General features: G+C 43.6%; 1 protein-coding gene across 1 annotated transcript in view; it reads left to right on the top strand.

The window, feature by feature from the left end:
- The first annotated feature begins 353 nt into the window (after positions 1 to 353).
- Positions 354 to 23433, top strand: part of PPARGC1A (PPARG coactivator 1 alpha) — a 347961-nt gene continuing 324881 nt past the window's right edge. The window contains exon 1 of the mRNA XM_079920481.1: positions 354 to 763. The gene's annotated coding sequence lies outside the window, so the exon portion shown is untranslated. The remainder of the gene's footprint in view (positions 764 to 23433) is intronic.

Here is a 23433-nt window from a genome sequence, read left to right as displayed (position 1 = left end):
TCCACAGATGCAGCGTGCATCAAGTTGATTGTGGAGCTTTAATCCGCTGCTCCTGAGGCTGCTGGGAGAGATTTACCTTTCTCTTCTTTGTTAACACAGCTCCAGGGGTTCAGCTTTGGATTCGGCCCCGCCTCTGTGTGTAGGTCGCCGGAGGGCGTCTGTTCTTCGGTCAGACAGGACGGGGTTAAAGGAGCCGCTGATTCGGGGGCTCTGGCTCACTCAGGCCGGGGGGGAGGGAGGGGCACGGAGCGCGGGGCGGGCCTGCGGCGGCAGAGGCCGCTGTGACGTTGCAGCAGCCTGAGGCGCGCCGTGCGTTCTCCCGGGGCAGTTGACCCTGGATTCCGGGACCCCGGCAGTGGCGGGCTGCACAGGCTCCCCGGAAGGGGGTTGTGGAGAGTGACCTGTGCTCGCACACAGGCTTCTTGGTGGCGGCAGCAGCAGCCTTAGCGTCTCATGCCCGTCTCTGGGGTCCGCGCTGATAGCCGCGGCTCGCGCCCGTCTCTGGAGCTCGTTTAGGTGGTGCTCTGAATCTCCTCTCCTCGCGCACCAGGAAGCAAAGAGGGAAGAAAGAGTCTCTTGCCTCTTCGGCAGCTCCAGACCTTTTCCTGGACTCCCTCCTGGCTAGCTGTGGCGCACTAGCCGCTTCAGGCTGAGTTCCCGCCGTCAACCCAGCCTTCTCCCTGGAATCCGACCTCCGAAGCCGGAGCCTCAGCTCCCAGACCCCGCCCGTCCCGGTGGGTGAGCAGACGAGCCTCTCTGGCAGGTGAGTGCTGGTCGGCACCGATCCTCCATGCGGGAATCTCTCCGCTTTGCCCTCCGCACCCCTGTGGCTGCGCTGTCCTCTGTGGTTCTGAACCTTCCTCCCTGCCCACCCCCTGCCTCCGCCAGTGAAGGGGCTTCCTAGTGCGTGGAAACTTTTCCTCCTTCACAGCTCCCTCCCAGAGGTGCAGGTCCCATCCCTATCTTTTGTCTCTGTTTTTTCTTTTTTCTTTTGCCCTACCCAGGTACGTGGGGAGTTTCTGGCCTTTTGGGAGGTCTGAGGTCTTCTGCCAGCATTCAGTAGGTGTTCTGTAGGAGTTGTTCCACATGTAGATGTATTTCTGATGTATTTGTGGGAAGGAAGGTGATCTCCACGTCTTACTCTTCTGCCATCTTGAAGCTCCAAGGCACCAGTTCTGACCCTGAACCTACACAAGCAGTCTCAGGGCTCTCAGCCCTGTTGCTCTGTTTAGTTCTTCACACCGTGTGCTGTAATTTATGTTGATGTGCTGGTTCCTTTTCATCCTACTAGGAGGTCCTTGTGGTCAGAGACTGTGTCTCCTTCCTCTTCATATTCCCAGAACCTGACAGAGCACATAGTAGATGCTCAACACATAGGGGAGGAATTTCAGTGGGTATCACATGGAGTCAGAGAGCATGCCTGAGTTTGTAAGGAGTTGTGTTCCTTCTACTAGGGCTTAAAAAAGACGTTAAAGAGCAGTTCAGAAATGACAAGTGCTGGAGAGGGTGTGGAGAGAAGGAGACCCTCCTACACTGTTGGAGGAAACGTAAGTTGGTGCAGCCACCATGGAGAACAAAAACTAAAAAATAGAGGTACCATATGATCCTGCAATCCCACTACTGGGCCTATAACCAGACAAAACTATAATTCGAAAAGATACATGCACCCCTACATTGTTCACAGCAGCACTATTTACAATAGCCAAGACATGGAAACATGTCCATCGACAGATGAATGCATAAAGGAGATGTGATATATTATCACACACAGAATGAAATATATATATACGTGCACACACACACACACACACACTGTATATATATATATATATATATACACACACACACACACACACACAGTGGAACATGTATATATATATACACACACTTATACACACAATGGAATATTAGCCATAAAAAAGAATGAAATAATGCCATTTACAGCAACATGGATAGACCTAGAGATTATTATACTAAGTGAAGTCAGAAAGAGGAAGACAAATACCATATGATATCACTTACATGTGGAACGTGAAACATGGCACAAATGAACTTATCTACAAAGCAGAAACAGACTCACAGACAAAGAGGAGAGACTTGTGGTTGCTAAGGGGGAAGGGATGGGGGAGGTATGGATTGGGAGTGTGGCATTAGCCGATGCAAAGAATTATATATAAGGTGGATAAACAACAAGGTCCTACTGCATAACATGGAGAGCTATATTCAATATCTTGTAATAAACCATAATGGAAAAAAAAATATATGTATGTGTATATATATATATATATATATATATATATAACTGAATCACTTTGCTGTACAGTAGAAATGAACACAACATTGTGTATCAACTATAATTCAATAAAATAAATTTTAAAAAACAACAGGTAGGGGTATAGCAGGGCCATGAAGGAAGGGTGGAAAACAGAATTTATGGGGATAGTCCTGAGAACACAGATAAAGGAACAAGCTGTCAAATGCATCTTAGCCCCGAAGCATGTGTTCCATCCAAGATCTGATTGCGAGGTAGGAAAGGCCACACAGGCTACTTGAAGTGAAGAGGGTATATGTGGCTGGATGAGGAGCAAACTCACAGATACAGGAAATGAAAGCTGCTCAGACCTCAGGTGAGTTGGAGTTAGGCATCTGCTAGGAGTGGAGAGCATCTCTTGTCATGTCTACAAGGGTGGGGCCTGGCTTTGCAAGTTTCTTAACTACAGAAGCCACGCACAGTATCTCATTCCTGCTTTCTCCATCTCCATTGTATTTGGATTGGTTTGCTTCTGCTCATTTATCAGCCAATATTGCACGTCCTGATTTGTTAAGACCTCACAGTTCTATTGCCTACGACCTGTGGATGATGGTCTCTGTGGCCCTTAAATAATCTCTCAGGAGATTATGAGCTGATCGGCCACTGGTCAGTCAGCGGTTGGCCGTCTGTGACCTTGTGGCCATTTCTTTACTCAGCTGGCCAATACTGGGTGAGGGGGCAGTCAGACCTTACAGGGTGTTCGAGCGATTCACATTCTTTAGAAGGGGCTTTGGGCAGGAATGGCCATAAAGTATGCCCAATGCAAGAAAAGGCACAGAGAGGGGTCGTCTCCAATGTTTAAAGGCTTTGACAAACTCCTTGTGGCTGGAGGGCTGGTACAAATGCTAGGCATTGTCTGCTCTGATGTAAGAAGCTAGGAAAGAGCTCCTTTCATAGGGTGTGTTACCACTGGGTCCATCTTGAAGCACGTGACCTTCTGCATAGGGTATGAGCCCAAGGGTACATGTGATGTCATGTCTACACCAGAGCTCTGCCTCCTTTACCCTGCCCCCTTTTTTCTTTGCTTCTTTTGCCCTGGGTTAGGTTGGGGCTGAGAGGAGTGTAAGGAGGCATGATAATTATGTCAAGGTGGGACAGGAAATTAAAACAGGACTGTCATTCCCCAAGGCAGGGGATCTGGTCCCCTGAATCAAGGTTTCCTGAAAGCAGAACATTCATTCAGTGTGCAGCAGGTATTTGCTGAATGATTGCTCTGTGGCAAGTATTGTTCCATGGGGGCTATGGTGATGAATGTGACAGATATGTCCCTGACCTCATGGAACATATAGTCTAGTGGGAGGAGACAGGCAATAAAAAAGAAAAATAATAAGACAATATTAGACAGTAAGTGCTGTGGAAGACAGCAACAGGGAGATGGGCTGGAGAGCCACTGGGAGGGTAACCTCACGTAGGTGGTTGGGGAGGACCTCTCTGGTGTGGGGACACTGTCAGAAGGTGCTTAGGTCTGTCGTGTGAGAATGTCCTAGTGCCCCATTCCAACTGGCCCCATTTTGAGCTGCTCGTAAGGTCCAGTGTTGGCTGTTGTGTTGATTATCTTTCAGGACTCATTGAGGTTGCATGTAGCTTGTCTGCTAATAATGTGGTTCATCTCCGGGCAAAATGCTGATGGTGACTGGAATCTTTAATGTGTACTTCCTTTCAGGATCTAATGATGCGGTGCTTTCCTAGTCAGGGGGTAAAGGTGTAGGGATACTTGCGGTTACATGAAACTTCCGGCTCACATTGACAGAGGGGAAACACTCATGCAAAGTTCTGAGGTTCTTTGCTGAAGCTTTGATTTTAACTTTATTGAGTCCTTTTCCGTTGGGACTTTACATTTGCGGAAATGTGCATTCTTGGTAACATGCACATCCTTAGGAAGACCCGCACATGAGGACAGATAACTTGGCCAGGCCCAAATATACACATGGCTAATGCCAAGTGATGAAGCAATGCATATTTCTGTTTATTCTTTGCTATACTTAAATACTGGCTTTGCTACAGTTCTTTGATTCGACATCCATTACACTGGTGTTTCAATAGACTAATAATCAGATAGGTCCTCTTTTGAAGCAAATTTCTTTGGTCAGTGTTCAGAAAATGTGACATGATGTGTTCCATCTTGGAGAAAGGACGTATTACCGTTTTATACTATGTTACAGATTTTGAGGTTAAATACATCTGTTTTGCTCTCTTTAACTCACATTCCCAAACTTGTTTGGCCACTGCGCTGCTTTCTGGGGCATAATACCAAATAGCTGTGCTAGGTGCTCGTATGCAAATACTCATTGGCCCTGCATCTCCCAACATTGAAATGTAGGCTCAGAGAAAGCCCCACGTACTTGTGGAAGTTTCAAGCACATTATCACTCACTTACAGGCACTAATGACTCTGATAATGTAGTGAAGTTTAGCATAAATAGGCTCATCATTAAAGTTGATGGCAGAAGTATAAACAAGGCCCACACTATGAAATTTACTGTTTGTTCATTATGCATCTGGAATTATCCTCCTGTCTCTAGCTGTCTCATACTGGGTGTTTATAAACCTAGGTAGAATGTAGTATTACTTTGTTTTTCTGTGAATGAGTTGATTTTTTAACATCTCCTCTCCTACACAGGGGATGACCAAGGCTGGGAAGGGCAGTTTTTGGCTTTTCCATGGTGATGTCTGCCATTCTGGTCATAAAGCTTTTCAGAGTACCATGATTCCACAGAAAGAACCAGCAGTAGATTGAGGGAAGTTAAGGGTCTGATGGTGTGACCTTGGCAAGGCACTGAGACTTGCTGAATCCTTGTGCCATTATCTGTTGGTAGAGATGCTTAGAGCATGATCTACCAGGGAGGATGGCGTGAGGCACCCTGCTCTCACAAGTGCAGAATGGAGTTGGCTGGTTGTGCCTGCTGGTATAGGCTGAGGGACTTTGGGCAACGTACTTCGTCTCCTCCTTCCTCTAAAAGTGGAGGTAATTGTAGGGAAATTGTGAGGATTAAGTGTGTAAATACTTGTAAAGTGCTTGGCGTATACACATGTGTGTATATATATATATATATATATATATATATATATATATACACACACATATATCCTCAACAAACACTAATATATGTATATGAATATAATATATTATTATGTAATAATATAATTGTTTATAATATATTATTGTATAATAATATACATATATAAATATATATTGGTATAATATAATATATAACTTATATAAATATAGGTTTGAAATCTATATATTCAACAAACACTAGCTTTTACATAAAACAGATGCCCTTGGATGCGTGGGAAAGTGGGGAGTCATCCAAGATATTAATTATTCCTGGCTGGCAAGCATCCAGAGACCAAAAGTAAAAAGACCCTGAAACATGTTTATTGCCCTCACAGAGCGTGAGCGTGAAAGCATGCTTGCCCCTGGCTGAGAAACAAAATAACACTTCAGTTATTTTGCCAAATGTCAACATCAGAGGAGGACTAACATTTATTCGAACAGTGCATCAATTTTGTAGGGAGGCTGGCTCTATTCTTTTACTGTCTGGATGAGGTGGCAATGAAGGTTCAAAGGAGGACCGACAACCAGGGAGAACGTGGAGGGAGACAGACCAGAGGGGCCACAGGAGGAAGACTGGTGCCCTTTCCCAGGAACTCTCATTCTGCATCCGTCTCACCATCTGCCAGGAGCTCCGAATTCCTCTCCATGCATGCTAGTGCCAGCTTGCAGATTCCTGCAGTCAGCCCTTCATATCCGTGGGTTCTGCATCCAGGAATTCAACCGACTGAGGATAGAATTTCTGTGAATGCAGAATCCGCAGATACGGAGGCCCGACTGTACTACGCCATGTTTTAACATGATCTGAGCAACCGAATTTTGGTATCTGTGGGGGTGTGTGTGTGTGTGTGTGTGTGTGTGTGTGTGTGTGTGTTTTCCTGGAGCCAATACCCTGTGGATACACAGGGACAACTGTTTGTGGTAATTCCAAGGCTCCTATTCACTCTCACTTTCTTTTAAAAGCCACCTCCAGCATCAGTTTCCCTGGGAAGTTATCCTTCAAGCTATCGAACAGGTGTTTCCCTATTTCTTAATCACAGACCTGCATATTCCTACACCAGAGTTTTCTTGGACCATATTCACCTTTCTGAAGTTGACATCATAAATCGTATGCGATGGCACTGGGTGAGGGCTTTGAATATTTGTGACTTTAAGGTAATCAAAACAGTTAGCATCTATCTATCCTATTTGCTACAAGTTAATCATCACATGACTAAATTGTGCAGGCACTTTTTTGGGACACTGTATACTTGTAATTGTTTGCAGTCTATCTCATTAAATAGGAAGCTCCTTAAGGGGAAACTTTCTTCCACCTCTACACCTTTACCTCTTAGTACTGGGTCAGCGTAGGGCCTGTGGTCAGTAGGGCTGGTTGAATGTATTGATAAATATGAATGCAAATAAGTGAAAAGCACACAGACTCCTTGTTCAGTCAAGAGCGTGCTAAAGAAAACCAGTTTACCTGCTATTTTTGCTTAACACTTGTGGAGAACTTGGGGTAAGACTGCGTGGTTCCTGAAATCCATTGCTGGCTCTTTCCCAATTTGCTGTAGTGCCAAGTGGGAGTTCTGAGATCTTGGTTTTGCCTCTGATTTGATTTAAGCCTTCCTGAGAGCAGGGACCAGCGTCTGTTTTATTTACAACCTTATTCCTAGCACAGTTGCTTGCGTATAATAGATGTTCAGTAAATGAGTGATCAAAATACTTGGCACAGTCATATAACTATGTAAGACTATATGTATACACATATGTGTATATATATATATATATATACACACACACACATTGTATATGTATACCTATGCATTATAATACATACACATTATAATATACATCTTTTGTGTATATACATATATATATACACATATAATCTATTCATATTCACACTGTCTCATGCTATTCTAATTTACATATCCTCACTTACCATACCTTTACTATACCTTTGGTTACTCAAACAGGCCTCTTTCCTGCCTCAGGGCCTTTGCACACATCTAGGAAACTCTTACTTTAAATATCTACATGACTGATGCCCTCATCTCCTTTAGGAGATCCTGACCACTCCCTCCCCTTTTAAATTGTAACGCCAACACTCTTCTTTCTCTTTTGCCTGCTTTGTTTTTCTCCGTGGTATTTACCACTGTTTGACAATATATATTTTGCTTATTTCTTACTGCTCCATTTCCACCCCTCTTCAAATGTAAGCTCCATGAGATCAGGGCATTTTGTCTCTTTTCTTTTTTGCTGATTCCCAGGGCCTAGATCAGTGCCTGAAATACTTTATTGAGGTTGGTTTCAATAAATCTTTGCTGAAGGGATTACCCCTCAACACGGTTATTTTAGGTGGTTGCACTGTGTGGGCCATGACGATTTAGTTTTGAGTGAATGTAACACTACGTGCTGACTCTCTTATAATAGAATAATATTTTGAAAGTTAAATAGTTCTTTGAGCTCCTCAGGAAAGGGTCATAACTTTGTCTTATGGGTGATCATTTTTAGCATGATGCCAAGCTTTTTGAGCCACTGTTTGGTAGCAGATTTTGTGCCCTGATTAGAAGCGTGGTCCCTTTTCCCTGGTAACTGTTCTTAGAACCTATCAACCTGCAGTGTCTTATTTTCACTGGAGGAAACTGAGTGTTTCTTTCTTTGCTTCAGATGGTCACATCTTTAGATCCTGAAGCAAGAGCCGCAGCCCATTCTCTCAGGAGTCCAAATTCAGCAACAGATTTTGCCTCTAAGCAAGTAAGATACGCCATAAAAACGAGCAACCTTCCTTACCAGCCTGTCTCTCATTTGAATTTTTGATGCCTCGGTGGTCAGTTGGAGATGATAGCTGGTTATAAGAAAGTCTCTGCATTGGAAGGGGGAACACATACACCATTTCCCTCAGGGCCTCCAGCTTTTGCTTAATAAAGTAATTCCTTGGAGTCCGTGTTCTCTACCTCTATCCTCTTTGCTTGGAGGCCCTGCTGGTTCCTCTGAGAAATGCATAATTTGACATAGCTGGTTAGTAAAACCCAGATCTGGGGTCAAACTGTATCAGCCCAGCAATACTTGAGCACAGGGGCAACGCTGAAGATGGAAGGACTTCACAGCTGCTGGAGATAGCTGTGTAGATGCTTCTAGCAATGCGTTCCTTGAGGGGTGGGCAAGCTCAGGATAGGCAGGGGACTGAATGTGTGGACTTGGAGGCCAGTCGCTGTCTGGGCCTCTTTGATGTGCCCGCCATCTTGTGAACCATAGAAGGCATTTTGTCAGAGTTTTGTTGAAATTCTTCTGGAGTGAGGGCTTTTGCCTGCTCCAGGCAAAAGAAGTGGCTTTTCCCCACTTCTCTCCCTAAGTCATTGCTCTAAGGATCCTGGCTCAGCATCTTCTGGTACCTCTAATGGCTGTCTGAAGCCTGTGTTTAGTGATTAGCCTTCCCTAGAGTTCTCCCACCTCCTATTAGTTCTTCTGTTATCTGGAGAATCATTCAATATGGTTTGGAGGAGAAGAAAAACAGATAAATCTGTGTTGCCAAGAACACCCATCATCATTTTTGCTTGGGACTATCTATCTTTGGTTTCTTCTGGGGGTGGTTCCAGGTGGGATGGGTTGGGGGCAATGTCTCCTACAAGCCTGAAAACCTGGTGTTACTCAGTGGTTTTTGAAGATGTATATTCATCAGGGACTGATGGTTTGAAAGAATCCTAAGTCACGCTTCTCTCAGCTATGTGAGCACAAAGAAAGAAATTCACCTTTCTTTGTCTCCCTTTTCGTCAGCAGAATCCTATTTTTAAGTCATTGGCGTATAATTCAGCTTCCCTTACAACCAGGTCCTGGCATTCCTTTTAGGAATTTCTAGAGCCATTCATGGTATGTGACTAAGTTGGGCAGAGTGTATTATCTCAGTTCTCTCCTGGCGATACGTACATTTGAGGAGCGTGCTATTTTCAGAAAGTTTCCAGTGTAGCATTGTCCAACGATCAGGCCAAGAAATCACAGATCCTGGGCATTGTTGTGAACAAAAGAAATTTCTTGTTCCTGTCGCCAGGCAATGTGATTACAGGGCCCGTGATCAGGTACGTGACCCAAGATGGATGCCTTCCTGAACGTGACTCAGGTCTATCTGTATCTGTCCCCACCTTTATCTCTGAGCGTGTCCTTTGCATTTGAAGATGACGTGCCTGTTGGATTTATTTCCTGTTCTGTCCTCCACCAATGGTGTTTACCCTTGGTGCCGTGCTGAGGGTGAATCATTCCCTCACCTATGCCTTTGTGGTCTAGTGTCTACACAGCCAGGTGCCAGGCAGGCATCTCGGGCAGCTTTTGGCTCCTGGCTGAGTGATGATCTCCTTGTAACCTCTGGAGTGATGGGGCAGAAGATGGGTTCACCTCTGCTTGGTACCTGGAGATACCCCAGCTCTTCCCCATTCTCTGCTGGGAAGGAGCCAGCCTGTTTTTGTTTGTTTGTTTTTTGGAGAGGCTTCCAGTTGGGTTTGCAGATGAACTTGTTTCAGAGATGCTGCCTTTCAGGTTGAATCCTGTGGATAATTGAGCCGTAATGGACCAGAGTTTTACATACCTCCTCTTTGGTGTGCTCATTTCCAGCATTTAAGCCCACAAGTGAGCACTTCCCTTGTGAGCCGCTGAGTGTGCTGCTTGCCTGATGCTTTTGCTCAAATGCTTATTAATATGTGGGAAGGAAGGAAGGATGGGCACCCTGGTGTGGGACACGCACAAGATCCTTTCATGCACCGTCAAGAATCCTCAGGTATCCTCAGGGCCATGAGCACAGGAAACAAGTCAGGGTGACAGCAAACAATAATCTTCATGTTGGAATTGTGTTTATTTCTCACTAAACAGGATCATTTGGGTGAAATTGCACCAATTAATAGCAAAAGTCTGTTTTTCTCTCCACTTATACACTGTAAAAGAAGAGAAAGCAGTGTTTACTCAAGCAATCTGTATTTCACACTTGGAGCCATTAATGTCAGTTGATTTATTTAATAACCATCTAGCAAAAATTTACTAGTAAATATATGTAATTAAAAGTTTCTGATGGTAGAGAAAAACAATTTAGTAACTCAATTTTTTTGAAATAGCTTAACCCACTTTGCATCCACCATTGATTCAGAGGAAGAAAAACTGTGCCGGAGAACTGCACAGAGTTTACACGGAGATATTGCTGATGGAAACAAGCTTCCCTTGGTGGATCACAATATAGGGCCCAAAACACAGAAGTTAAAAGAGGTACTGGATATGAAGCCACGGAGTGTTTTGTAGGTTAAAGAAGCAAGTCTCAAAATCAATACTCTCACTTAATAGACGGTCCCCGCTGTGTTTCCAGGCAGCGTGAAACGTATTCACATGCACACACTAGGATCTTTGCATTTACACGGATTTCTCCTGATGTTTCCAGTTGAATTGAGTTGACAGGCTAACGGGAAAGCTGACCATTCGAATGGTCAAAGGCCTTGGCTGTTCTGAGAAGAGAGACAATTCTATTCTTTCGCTTCTTAGCGAGAACAAGCAGGAACTGCATGCTGTTAGGCCTGGTAAGACTTCAGTGATTTGCAAAGGAGAATGCATTTCATGTGACCAAGCTGGTTAGTCCCAGGCATATACTTTGGGATTTCACCAGGAACAACCAGAGGCCCCAAAACAAACAGCCCTAAAGGATTTGTGAACAGGAAGCATTCCTTCCCTTGTTGACCTTAACTTATATGTTGAGTAAGCAAGCCCCTGCTCTGTATACCCTGGTGTATCTAAGGCAACTTCGAATTTCACTGCAATTGGACTGTGTCCAATTGTCCCTTTGGTTCTGGTTCTGAAAACTGCCAAGAAGTGGAGGTTGAGAGAGACCTGACTTAACGAGAGAAACTGACTTGGAACAGGCTGTGGGTGGATATGCATATTTCTCAGGTTCTCCGTGTGTTACCTGACCCCCAGTAGGGGATTAAGAGGGGCACACATGACTAGGTGGCCCTGTCTGACTGCAGTTTCACTGCAAACCTGGCAGGGTGTTTGTTGTTCTAACTTTTAAATGTCTCATAGCTAGTTTAATCTGGTGAGCACACAGACCATGGGTGTGGAGAGTTTATACTCAGAATCTTGGGTTCCACAATAACCCTGGCCTTCTGGGGCCCCGGTTTTCTCTTTGGCATGAAGCTCTTCAAATGCTTGCATGACTGTCTGTGAATATTACTGGAACGTTTTTCACAATCATGGGAGATGGCTTTTTGGGGGGGCGGTAGTTAAGAATTGGGTTAATTTCATCATAGACTTGTCAGGCAGTTCTGTCTAGATAGAAGGGGAAAAAATGGGCTAGACATTGCTTGATTATTTGGTTAGCACTTTGGGGAAGGGATTTTTGGAAAAGCTGTTTGCTTGTACACAGTGATCTCCCTCTGACCCCTTGTTTGTGGCTTAGAAATATTGACGCTACATTGAGATAGGAATCTGCCCTTGGCTAGAAGCCAGGAATGTCATCTAGGGTTTTGTTTAATGTGTTTCCCTATGCCCACTGTGCTTCCATTTCTTGCAGAGGCAGAATGGTCCAGTAGATGAGGCGTGAACCGCGAGGCTTGGCCTCCGTATTTTGGAAGGTGACTTCCGCCTTCTGTCCTTACTATATCACATCAAGGCAACTCATCCTAATTGATCTGTTTCTATTTGTGCATCTCGTGTAGTGTAATCGGACTGGAGAGACTGGAATGGGAACTAACATTCTCTGAAGGCCTGTGCCATGCTGAGCACCTATTGTATCTGATGGCACTGGAGACTCAGAACAGCCTGTATGAGTTTGCTGGGGCTGCCAAAACAAAACACCACAGACTGGTTGGCTTAAACAACAGAAGTTTATTTTCTCACAGTTCTGGAGGTTAGAAGTCCAAGATCAAGGTATCAGCAGGGTTCATCCTGAGGCCTCTCTCCTTGGCTTGCAGATGGCTCTCTTCTTCCTTTGTCTTCTCGTGGTCTTTCCTCTATGTGGATCTGTATCTAATACTTCTCTTATTCTAAGGACACCCGTCATATTACATTAGGGTCCACCCATCCGTCCTCATTTTACCTTCATAACCTCTTTATAGGCTTTATCTCCCAGTACAGTCACATTCTGAGGTCCTGGCGGTTAGGACTTCAACATAGGGATTTTGGGGTGGGACACAATGCAGCCCGTAACACAGCCCCTGTGCATCGGTTAAACGTCGCGATTTTTAGGTGAGAAAACAGGCTGGAAAAGGCTGTTTAACATTACACAGAGAGAAGCAGGGCCGCCAAGGCTTGAATCCTTCTCTGGTTCTACATTCTGTGCTCTATTTCGTTTCTCTATTTCTGTTGAAGCAGACCTCCCTCCCGGAGATAGTTGGTACAGTGACTTCACAAGTGCAGCGTTTCCATAGCACTGTTCTTGTGGTTCTTCAACTCTGATTCTGACTTTCTGGGGAGGGTTGGTAACTTAGAGTCTGCTTGTGTTACACTCAAACCGTAGGGTCTTATGACACCCGTCCACGTGTTTCCTAATGCACTGTAACTCGTAGATTTCCCATGTGCTTCATCAGAAATCCAACTACAGGAACATAGAATCTAGACTTTAAAAGATCATTCTCAAAAAAAAAAAAAAAAAGATCATTCTCTGTGAAAATGGCAAATGGAGTTGTTATTACCTGTGCATCACCTCTTCAGAGCCCAAGTTCACAGAATAAACACTCATCGACCCGGTTGACTCTACCCTTCATAATCTTGATTGAGTTCAATTAAGTGTCTGGACAGTGGCTCCATATGTTGGCTGGATGCAAGGTGCCAATATTTTGATGCTGCCTTCTCATTAAAATGATCAGGGCATAAGCCTGGAAGATTCCAGTGTGCATCTCACCTGGGACCTCCCCAAGGGAAACGTGACTGCCAAGCAAACCAGAAATAGTGTCAGAGAGGAAGCACCCCCTCTGCTGGCTCCCCTCCTGGATTGAGTCATTAATGAGCACTTTTTCCCCTTGGCAGGACCAGGTAAGTTGAAGTGTACCTCCTGTGGTGTTTAAACGCGTTCTGGTTACTCCCATGATAGCGATGCATGAAGAATCAACATATTGGACCCCACCCCCCAGAGTACGTATTAAGTTCTGAAGGATTCATCAAAACTGCACCATGTTGTGTGCAATTACACCCTTGAAAGGCAAAATAAATTTGCTGGAGCAGCAGCAGCTCTCGTACCACCTCTAGCTGGAACGAGGCATTTTCCAGTTCTATTACCAACAGATGAGTTTTTGCTCGGGCACATTTTTCGGGAGGTGGGATGGGCTAGATGGAGACATCTACAAAACAATTTATGGATGGGAAGAGAACAGGGAGTCAAGCTCTTCTTGTGTTACCCTTTGGAACTGGGTAAATACCAAGCAAAATCCTTCCATCAGAAGGAGCACTGGATTGTGTCATTTTTCTTATTCAAGGAGAGAATGCCAACGCGTTGTCTTGGGAATAATGGAAGGAGTAGAACCTCTGCTGTCTGCCAGGGTCCTCTGTGGTGATGGGCGTGCCCTGCAAAGGGGGTTTTAGGGAAGGATTTCTCTACTCACTTAGCCATGCTCCTCCATTCTTGAAGATGAAGAGCTGGTGTGTATTTCCATTTCAGGTGAACAGAGTCCTGGAGCAAACTTGTTTCTCCCTGACACAGCTATGCTTGAAGTCACCCAGGGTGGCTCCTTACAGTGGTACCTCTGCCCTGCCATTTAAATGTTCCGGTGGTGCCGAATTGCACGTTGTATAGTCATTTTAGTTTATTGTATTATTATTATTTTTTTTGGCGGTACGCGAGCCTCTCGCTGTTATGGCCTCTCCCGTTGCGGAGCACAGGCTCCGCACGCGCAGGCTCAGTGGCCATGGCTCACAGGCCCAGCCGCTCCGCGGCATGTGGGATCTTCCCGGACAGGGGCATGAACCCGTGTCCCCTGCATCGGCAGGCGGACTCTCAACCACTGCGCCACCAGGGAAGCCCTATTGTATTTTTTTAAGAGTCAGTTAGAGTGTGTTGAAAAGAGCTGGGAAGCTGTATATTCAGTTCACCAAGGAGTGAAAGAGGAAAGGTTTGGCGTTGGATTGCTCTGCAGTGACACACGATAGCCAAGCAGTCACAGAAACTGCATTTTGGAGCTAGCCCTGTGAGCTAAAGGAGAATGAGAGCATTGTGAGGTCTGCTGGAAGGGAGTTAAGAAGTTAAAAAAAATCTTAATGAAGGCATGCATGAGACCAGAATTACATTTTTCTTTGTCCACTTTTGACAATAAACTTCCTGCTTCAGCCAGACTGCCAAGGCTCAAGAGAGGCTGGTAAGGATGGAGAGTGTAGCATGCTGCTAATGGCATAAATTTGTCTCCATATCTCTTGTTCCACCAGGGGTAAAAAAATTAGTGAATCAAAATGCCTAAGTCATTCCCATAAATAATCCAAAACTGTCTTCCTTGCAAGAAAAAATATTATATAGAATGATGTGCAATTCTTGAATTCATAAGTTCAAGCCCTGACCGTGTTAAATGTAGCAATTAGAAAAATAAGGATAATGTGTTTAATTTATACAAAGTACATTTGTTTGTTTTTTTTTTCAAAGTTCAGAAATAAATTTTATTGGGCGATGCATTGAAAACTCTCATGACATCTGGAATATGGAGATCTAATTGCTGATTCAATGGCATTGCGAACACGCAAACATATTTCCTTAGTGAAATGTCAAAAAGGCGGCAATCAAAATGAAGCGTTTCAGCATTAAAATGAAGAAATGATGACTGGGTTGATTTGTAAACATTTATCTCTAAGCTTACTTTATGAAAAAGAAGGAATAAGTTTGGGAACATGATGGCAAATTTGCACATTCTCAGTCCTCAGTGTCGTGAGGGCATAGAAGTCTCAAGATGCATGGTGGGTTCAATCAAAATTTGTATTTCCCCGAATTCTGATAAGCCCACTTGACTTTTTATGTGAGGTTTACTGCGCTTTAATGAACAGCAAGAGGTTGCAAGGGGATTGGGGAAGGAATGGGTTTCTTTTTCACCTCCAGCTTAGTTATTTTAAGACAGAAGATTTCTCTATCTTTGCAATAATCACTTTTTAATGCATTTTGGAGTCATTTACTTATGCTGTGATGTTGGTAGGTGGCAGTGGTTACTTTCACTTGTGTCACTGTATAAGTAAGCTTGGTAGGGAACCTCTGGTTCTGGTATCATCGAACTTTGGCCTGGCTGTGCTACCACTACCGCTTCTTAGAGCTAGCTGTCCTGAAGGCCAGTGTTTGTTCACTCTGATTACATTCTGAAAAGACAGATCATGATTTAGGGGTATACCTCAAAACCAAAATGTGTTAGGCCACCTCACAGAGAAGGCAGATAAACTTGTTTCTGAAATAATGTTCCTTTGTGCTTGTTTATACAATCTCTACATTCTAGAGAAGCAGTCCAGAACGAAGTTTCCAATGAAAGGGGGAAACTTGTTAAATCGATGAAATCCCCCATGTATGAAGGGACTCACAATTTCTTGGCCACGAAATGAATAATCTCTCCCCAGTGAGTATGTTTTCGGGTTCCCAAATTATGCCAGTCATATACAATGAAACCTTTCTTCAATGAAGACCTGATAAAGAAATAAAAATCTGCTTGAGGAAAGAAGTTGCCTTCCCCAGAGGCAATGCATTTGTAAGGTCTCCACTGTATTGTGCTTCCAAATAACATTTATTTCTGTACTGTAAATATGCAAGAGTTCATTTTAATAAAAAGTAAGTCCTAACATAAGATAAAACCCATGACTAGACTTGCATTTGAAGATTTAGAGTGTATTCATCTGCTGGTTTTCGGTATAAATATTCATTGGTTTTGAGCTCTCAGGTGTTGGAACTTTTAATCTGCATTCAGATGGAGGTACTTTAATCAGAGTTCATAAAAGTCTGCAACTTTCCCCCCAACCAAGGAAAAAAAGAACAGAGTAACAGATAGCGTAGAGGGTGCTAGGGCTTCAAAATAACCCACCAAGCTGAACTGCATTGCTAAAGGGGGGGGGGGGGGATAAACATCAAATGCCATTTTGTACCATAATATCAATATTCTATTAAAAATAAATCTCTTTCTGTTAGACCGAAAAGCCTCAAAAGCCTGTCACTTGACTGCAGTCTTCGGAGATGACTGATAATGGGTAAAAAACCCCACAGCATCTGTTTGCCATGTACTCACACAAACTGTTAGGAATGTTTTTAAACGTCAGCAGTAAGTATGCGTGTGTATTAGCTATCACAGAGCCATGTCGCCACCATGATGGCACCAGGGACAGCTCTAAATTAGGTAGGTCAGGTGAGGAAGGTACCAGAGGAGCCCTTTGAAAGGATGTTGTTTGTCTGGGAGAAAAACAAAAAACAAAACCTGAACTGCAAATGTTAATACGCGAATACCTGGGAAACCCCCTCCATCTGATTTTGAATCAAGCTTTACATCAAGGAACGTTGGGCTTCCCTGGTGGCGCAGTGGTTGAGAGTCCGCCTGCCGATGCAGGGGACACGGGTTCGTGCCCCTGTCTGGGAAGATCCCACATGCCGCGGAGCGGCTGAGCCCGTGAGCCGTGGCCGCTGAGCCTGCTCGTCCGGAGCCTGTGCTCGGCGATGGGAGAGGCCACAACAGTGAGAGGCCCGCGTACAACAACAACAACAACAACAAATCAAGGAATGTTTATCAGGATCCCAAGCATAAGGTCAGTTTTGGGAGAGCAGAGGGTAGAGGGAAAACATTTTGCACTAGATGAATTTTGCATTAGCAAGTTCTCAGATTTCTCTTGGTAACCTAAGCACAGATCAAGAGAAAAAAGTCATTGAGGTACAGTCGCTGACTAAACAATGTAATGGTGGTTAGCAGCTGCTGGATTACTTGAGAATTCTGTGCCATTTAGCTACGTAGAGGGGAAACACTGCATATTGTCCCAGCAAAGTCATGGGGACTCCAAGCCTTCTTCAAAATGAGCTTTACAGCAGTTTTCACTTTCTTCAAAAAACAATAAGAGGTTTGGTAATTTATTTTGTTAATGGCTTTTATTTTTTCTGGTCTGGTAAAGCCCCATGAAGGTACCATAGCTTATTGATGACTAGGGAGTGTAGGGAGTCCAAAAGGACTGAAAATGAACTTTGGTTTCACCCCTTGCAAATTGCAACATTGGACGTGTTTAATGTCTCTGCCTCAGTTTCTTCTTTTTCAAAATGGGCTTGATAATAACACCACCTACGTTGGGTTGTTGGAAGGATTCGATAGATGATGCATGAGAAGTGCCTTTCTCAGCACTCAGTGAATGCTTCAGACAAATTCAGAGGGAGGCCAGTGTGAATTAGTGAAAAGCCTAAACTGTGCTATGTTTTCTTTTTTTTTTAAATTTAGTTAATTAATTTATTTATTAACATCTTTATTGGGGTATAATTGCTTTACAATGGTGTGTTAGTTTCCGCTTTATAACAAAGTGGATCATGTGCTGTGCTTTAACGTAAATGTGGGTTCGTTATTTTCGGGTGTGTATGAGAATCATGCCATGCTGTCTAGAGAATTGTGCCTTAGTGATTTGGTGGTATGTTTCGAAATTTACGTATCAGGTCTTCTGACCTCTGCTTATATCGTGAGAGGTGTGTTTGTATACAAAGTGGTTCCTTCTCAAGTGCTCAGAAGAGTGGGCATCCTTTCTGATCTGTTTTCAGCATTAACTGGCGTATTAAGCTCCTTTTTAAAGAATAGAACCAAGGTCACCTTTAGAATACCTCACATTCTGGTTATTATTTTAAGTAGTGGTGTTTTAACTAATGTGGTTTTATTTTGTTTGGCAAATCATATAAATTGCAAAAGGGAAAACATATAAAATCAAAGTAAGTGGCTTCTTTTCCATTTGTCCAATCTAATTAGTTGGGGAAATAGAAGTATGCTTAACCTTCTCTTTTTTGTGGTCCAGCATAAAATTTCCCTCTCACATCACGTGTCCTATTGCAGTAGTTACTGATGTACATTACATACCTGGCTTCTCAGCTAGCATCTGATTTCTACCAGGGCAGGGACTACGCCTTATTTATTGGTATGATATATACTCCCAGAACAATGCTTGGCATTTGTAGACCTCGTTTATCTTTTGTTGACTGATAGTAGTCGTAATAATAGAGTGGAAACAGAATTAGTGAAGTCAGTTCTTAATGCTTTCAGCACAACCAATGGATTATGTTTTGGGTGCTAGACAGAACCTTGGCACTCAGATTAAAACCATTTTCAGTACTTCAGATGACAAGTTTTTTGTCTGCTCATTCAACATATATTTCTCCCCCAAGCTCTGTGTACCTGACACTGCGCTAGGTTCTAAAGGTAGACATGGCCCCTGGGTGCGGTCAGGGAGGGTGGGCATATAAGTAAGGAAGTGCAATAAAGCGGGAGAGGGGTTGTGACAGAAGGGTGGTAAAGCGTCCGAGATGAGGAAATGGTCAGTTCTATCTGAAAGGGACAAGAAGCACTTCCTGCTGGAAGTGGGTGGGGAAATCTCATCAGATTTTGCTGGGAAAAAAGAGTGGTGGTGGTAGTGATGGTGAGGAGAATGTTCCTGGCTGAGGGAATAAAAGTACAGACCACCTGGCTCAGCAGGCTGGATCTGGGCAAAGAAATGGGGTCATGCTTGGGAGATGAGCCCAGAGAGATGAGTGGGGCCTGTCCTCTATACAAAGGAGGCTGGACTGTGTCTTGTAGGTCGTGAGTGGCTGCTGATGAGTCTTGAGTAGTTTGTGGCATGAGTTGATTTTCATTTATAGAAGCATCAAATGTTAGAGCTAGTGGTAGATTTAGAATAGATTTAGAATAAATATTTAAGATATTTACAGATGAGGAAATTCAGGCCTGGAGATGTGAAGTAATTTGGAGGTCATGGTGCATAATAGGAAGATGAAAGAGATTTCTAGGTGGACGAGTTCATGGTCCAAATTGGATCTGGCCATCTTATGGGATTGCATTTCATTGAACAAGTCGCTCAGACTCTCTGAACCTCAGTTTCTCCATCTTTAAAATGGAGATAGTAATTTTACCTGCCATGCAGGTGAGTAGGCAGGTATTGCTGTGGGGCTCAGGTGAGCCACTGCACGTGAAGGCCTCTGAGAGAGTGACATGCTGGAGAAATATGAATGTTTTTTGTTAAAAGCCTGAAGGTAGTGGAAAGTTGTCATAGAACTTAAGTTTTTATGAAGTTGTATCTTTATCTCTATCTGTATATGTTATATAATATTATATATATCCCTATACATGCACCATATGTGTGTGTATATATACATAATATTATATATATTTAAAAATATATATATCTCATATGATCCTTGAGAATTGCTGTCTTGAAATTTTAATTGCCAAAGAATGATCCACCCCCAACTCCATCCTCTTCCCCACCAGATAAAAATGTTTTTAAACAAAGACTTTGTTGTGATAGAAAATCTTCAAATTTGGAAGAACACGTTGAGGTTTTGGTTTTTGATGTAAAAAAAAAAAGAAACAAAAAAAAACCCAGGAAAGACTCCTGATCTCTCACACCCACCCCAGGATTTATTAGTTGAATTTTCTAAGCACAGGGCACATTTGAAACTTTTCAAATACTCTGGCCATGACAGCTAATGGTGGAGGGTGCCATGGTTTGGAAGTTTCTCAAGGCTAATCATTTTTCAAAGGGGGAAAAAGAAAAAGAAAAAAACAAGTAGATTGATAAAAAGGGCATGGTGTTCTTGATGAAGCAGGAAAAATCTCAGGCATGGCTCATCCCCTCCTTTAATTATCCAGCTCAGTCAGCTGTGACCCAGGACTTTGGGAGGTGACCACAGTGTGAGGAAAAGCATGGTTGCTATCGACCCACTGTTCGGTTCAGGCATGGAAAATGGCCACACCGGCTGATTCGTCCTTTTACAAATGGAACCTGAAGAGAGGAGCTCTGGGTGTGATGTGTGGTGCCCAGAAGTCCTCTTGATGCCCTGAGTTTTCTTGAACCTCAACATAAAAATGTAATTGTATCCAAGAAATTGGCTGGTCAGCCAGCTTCTGTGGCAGCTCCTTCACTTGAACAGAGAGAGCACCAGGATTGAAATTTTCAGGTAATATACCTGGAAGGAAGCCCTTGGGAAATCTAATTATTGTCAGCACTGCATGCACTCCACCTTTTCCCCACCTCTGCTGATGGTTTTATCCACATGGGTTAACCTTTGGGGCTTCCTGCTTTCATGGTACGGCCGCCCCTAGACATCATCTTCAGGCAGGGGAAAAAAGCCACGAAAACTCACCTGGTTCCTGCCTCACTACCTCTGAGATGCACTTGTCCTGGGATGACGAAGGAGAGTACCCATCTCTTCTTGCTACCAGGCTTCTACTCAGTCCTCTTGAGGTCACACATCCCAAACAAAACACTCACCGTTTCTTGGTCCCTTTAAGGTATGTTTCATCCGAGGAACTACAGAAGTGACTCTGTCCCTTGTGTAACTTTAGAGTGCAAAGGGCATTACTGCTTAGTTAACTTAGAAGACCTTTTGGGTCAGTTTACCCACGTGAAAAATGACTGTGTCGGTGTGTGGTGAGAAGCCAGGCCCAGTCAATGATTTAAATTACTGTGTCAACATTCACCGAGGGAGGAGAAATGAGTCATTGTCGAATGATGCACTATTGGCATCTACACTGGGCTGTAGAGCCAGCGAGATCTGGATTGGAGTCTTGTTCTGTCACTTACAATGGGCAGCCACTACAGTGGGCATGTCACTTAATCTCGCTGATTCTCAACATTCTTTTTCCTTACCTGTGAAAGTGAGGGTAATGATGACTCTTCACAAGGTCATCGTGAAGATTAAAGAGTAACATTCATTTCATAGCCAAGGGTTTAGAAAATTACAGTTCGGAGCTTACCCTCTTCTTGTTTTGGTCTCACTCTCACAGAGGCAAGGAAAGCTATTCACTGATTTATTCAAGGAGCCCTGTGCCACCCCTCACGGGAGGTGGGCAGGTGAGATATATGAGACATAATCCTTTGCCTCACCTCAAGAAACAAAGGAGCCCGTTGCCCTCTGTAGAAATAAGATCACATTGAATAAATTTGGAGTGTGAAGTCTTTCTCTCTCAACTCTTCTTACATGAACTTCTAATAATCTCTAAAACTTGGGCAACTTTGTGGGTTTGATGCCATTATTTATAAATTGCTGGTCTCTCCTATAGAGATAATTACAAATAAAGCATATTAGGGAGTAGGGAAGGAGAAAGGAGGAGAGCAGGAGTGGAATTTTCCACTGAAGTCTGGTAGCATCACCAGAGTAGACCAGTAGCTGGACTTGCAGAACCGCTTCTATGAGAAGAGTGGGAGCTCAGCATTGTGGTATCTTCCAAACTAATGGCAGATGCTTTGGGGGGGGTGTGGCTCCTCTGGAAGACTCAGAGGCCAGGAATCCACAGCTCCATATTATATATTATATAATCAGAAAGGCAGTGAATATTTGCCTGGAGACCACCTTGGGGAAGGGGATGGGGAGGAAGCTTTTCTGTGTGCTCGCTGTCTGTGACAAGAAAATATATTTACAGGCATTTTGTCGGCACTCTCGTGGAGGGAGGACCTGGCAAGTTTCTCGAGAGCCCAGAATGATAATGATAAGAGGGGGTTAATTATGTGATCCACATCATGATTAAGATGTGTAAAGTACCATCGTTGGCCTCTATAGAGCAGGGGATCCTTATTCTGCATGCAGTTTGTGTTGGTCATAGAGCATATTTTGAGCTTTCCATGCCCTAACCTCAGGCTGTCTAACCCAATATTTTCTATGGAGCCTTAAGTTTCTAATTGTGAATTTCAGGAGTTTTTCGGACTCTCATCCCATGTTTCCTTTCATTCAAGGAGGGAGTGGAAAGTATTTACTCTGAGAAATTGCAAGACCCAGGGAGGTTTTCTGAAATTCTTGTGCTCTCCTGTGTTTACCATAAATCTGAGACAGTGATACGATCAGCAAGCTTATTTATATCTGAGTACAAAACACGAATACAATTTAAACAGAGCAGGCTCCCTTTCTAGCAGCTCCCGTTATATGCTGAATATGACTCTTACAACCTTGGTGGACAGTCTGTCCCACCATCAGATATTGATTAGTAATTTAGTTTGCAGTAAATTGTTGCCTGTGCTAACATTTGCATTTCCTTCCTAAAAAAATGGGTTTCTACCTTCAGCTACCTCTCCAATGTCATTTGAAGACTGTATCTGGCTAACTACTGAGGGCTCCCCCTCCCCGGCTTTCTAGAAAACTAGTCACTTCCGGTAAAGATGTGTAGCTCAGGGTTTCAACGCTGCTTTGACGTGACACCCAGACTGCAGGTCATGCCACAGACTGTCACCGTAAGGTGTCTGTTGGCATCCAATAGGATGACTCTTGAGGAAGTGATAACTTTAAAAAATGTATGATGAGTACCACTGAATTAAGACAGATGGGCTGATTTGTGTTATTCCTGAAATAACTGGCAAGTAGGTGTTTATCTCATTTTACAACAGGACAAAATTGCTTTTAGAGTGATTCATTTGTGATCCCAGCTAAGCTGTACTATCAATTTACTTTACTTCTGACTGGTGTATTTGCCTCGGTATTTATTGTGTTTCCCATCAGTATTGTCAAACTGTGGTGCCGCTCTGACACCTCGACATTTGCATTTAGATTATGGGGTTGTGGGTTAGCATTGTAAGATGGTATATGCAGCTACAGTGTGCTTATTGAAGGTGTAGTCAGAGCCATTTCTGACATTTTTCCTTGGGTTCTGCATGTGAAACCTTGATGATCACTGTGACCCTCTGACAGTTTCTTCTGCCTCCAGTCCCTCCCCATTCCTGTCACCTACTCTGGACACTGATGCTTGAGTGAGTTTTGTAACATGCAAATTTGATTCTTTTAAAGCTTCTTCCTCTTCTTCTTCTTCTTGTTTTTTTTTTGAAAGAAAACCCAGGTTCCTGAAGGGATCAGTTTTACCAAAGGCATGAAACTGATTAGGTATGATGGGGCCTATGGTGACTAGGGAAGTGTCTCCTAACAAAGAGAGCACTGCTATTCCGGCTAATGAGAA

This window comes from Stenella coeruleoalba (genome assembly GCF_951394435.1).
Source record: "Stenella coeruleoalba genome assembly, chromosome: 4".
Classification (NCBI taxonomy): domain Eukaryota; kingdom Metazoa; phylum Chordata; class Mammalia; order Artiodactyla; family Delphinidae; genus Stenella; species Stenella coeruleoalba.
Note: the sequence above shows the minus strand (reverse complement) of the source record. Positions and strands in the feature narration are given on the sequence as shown.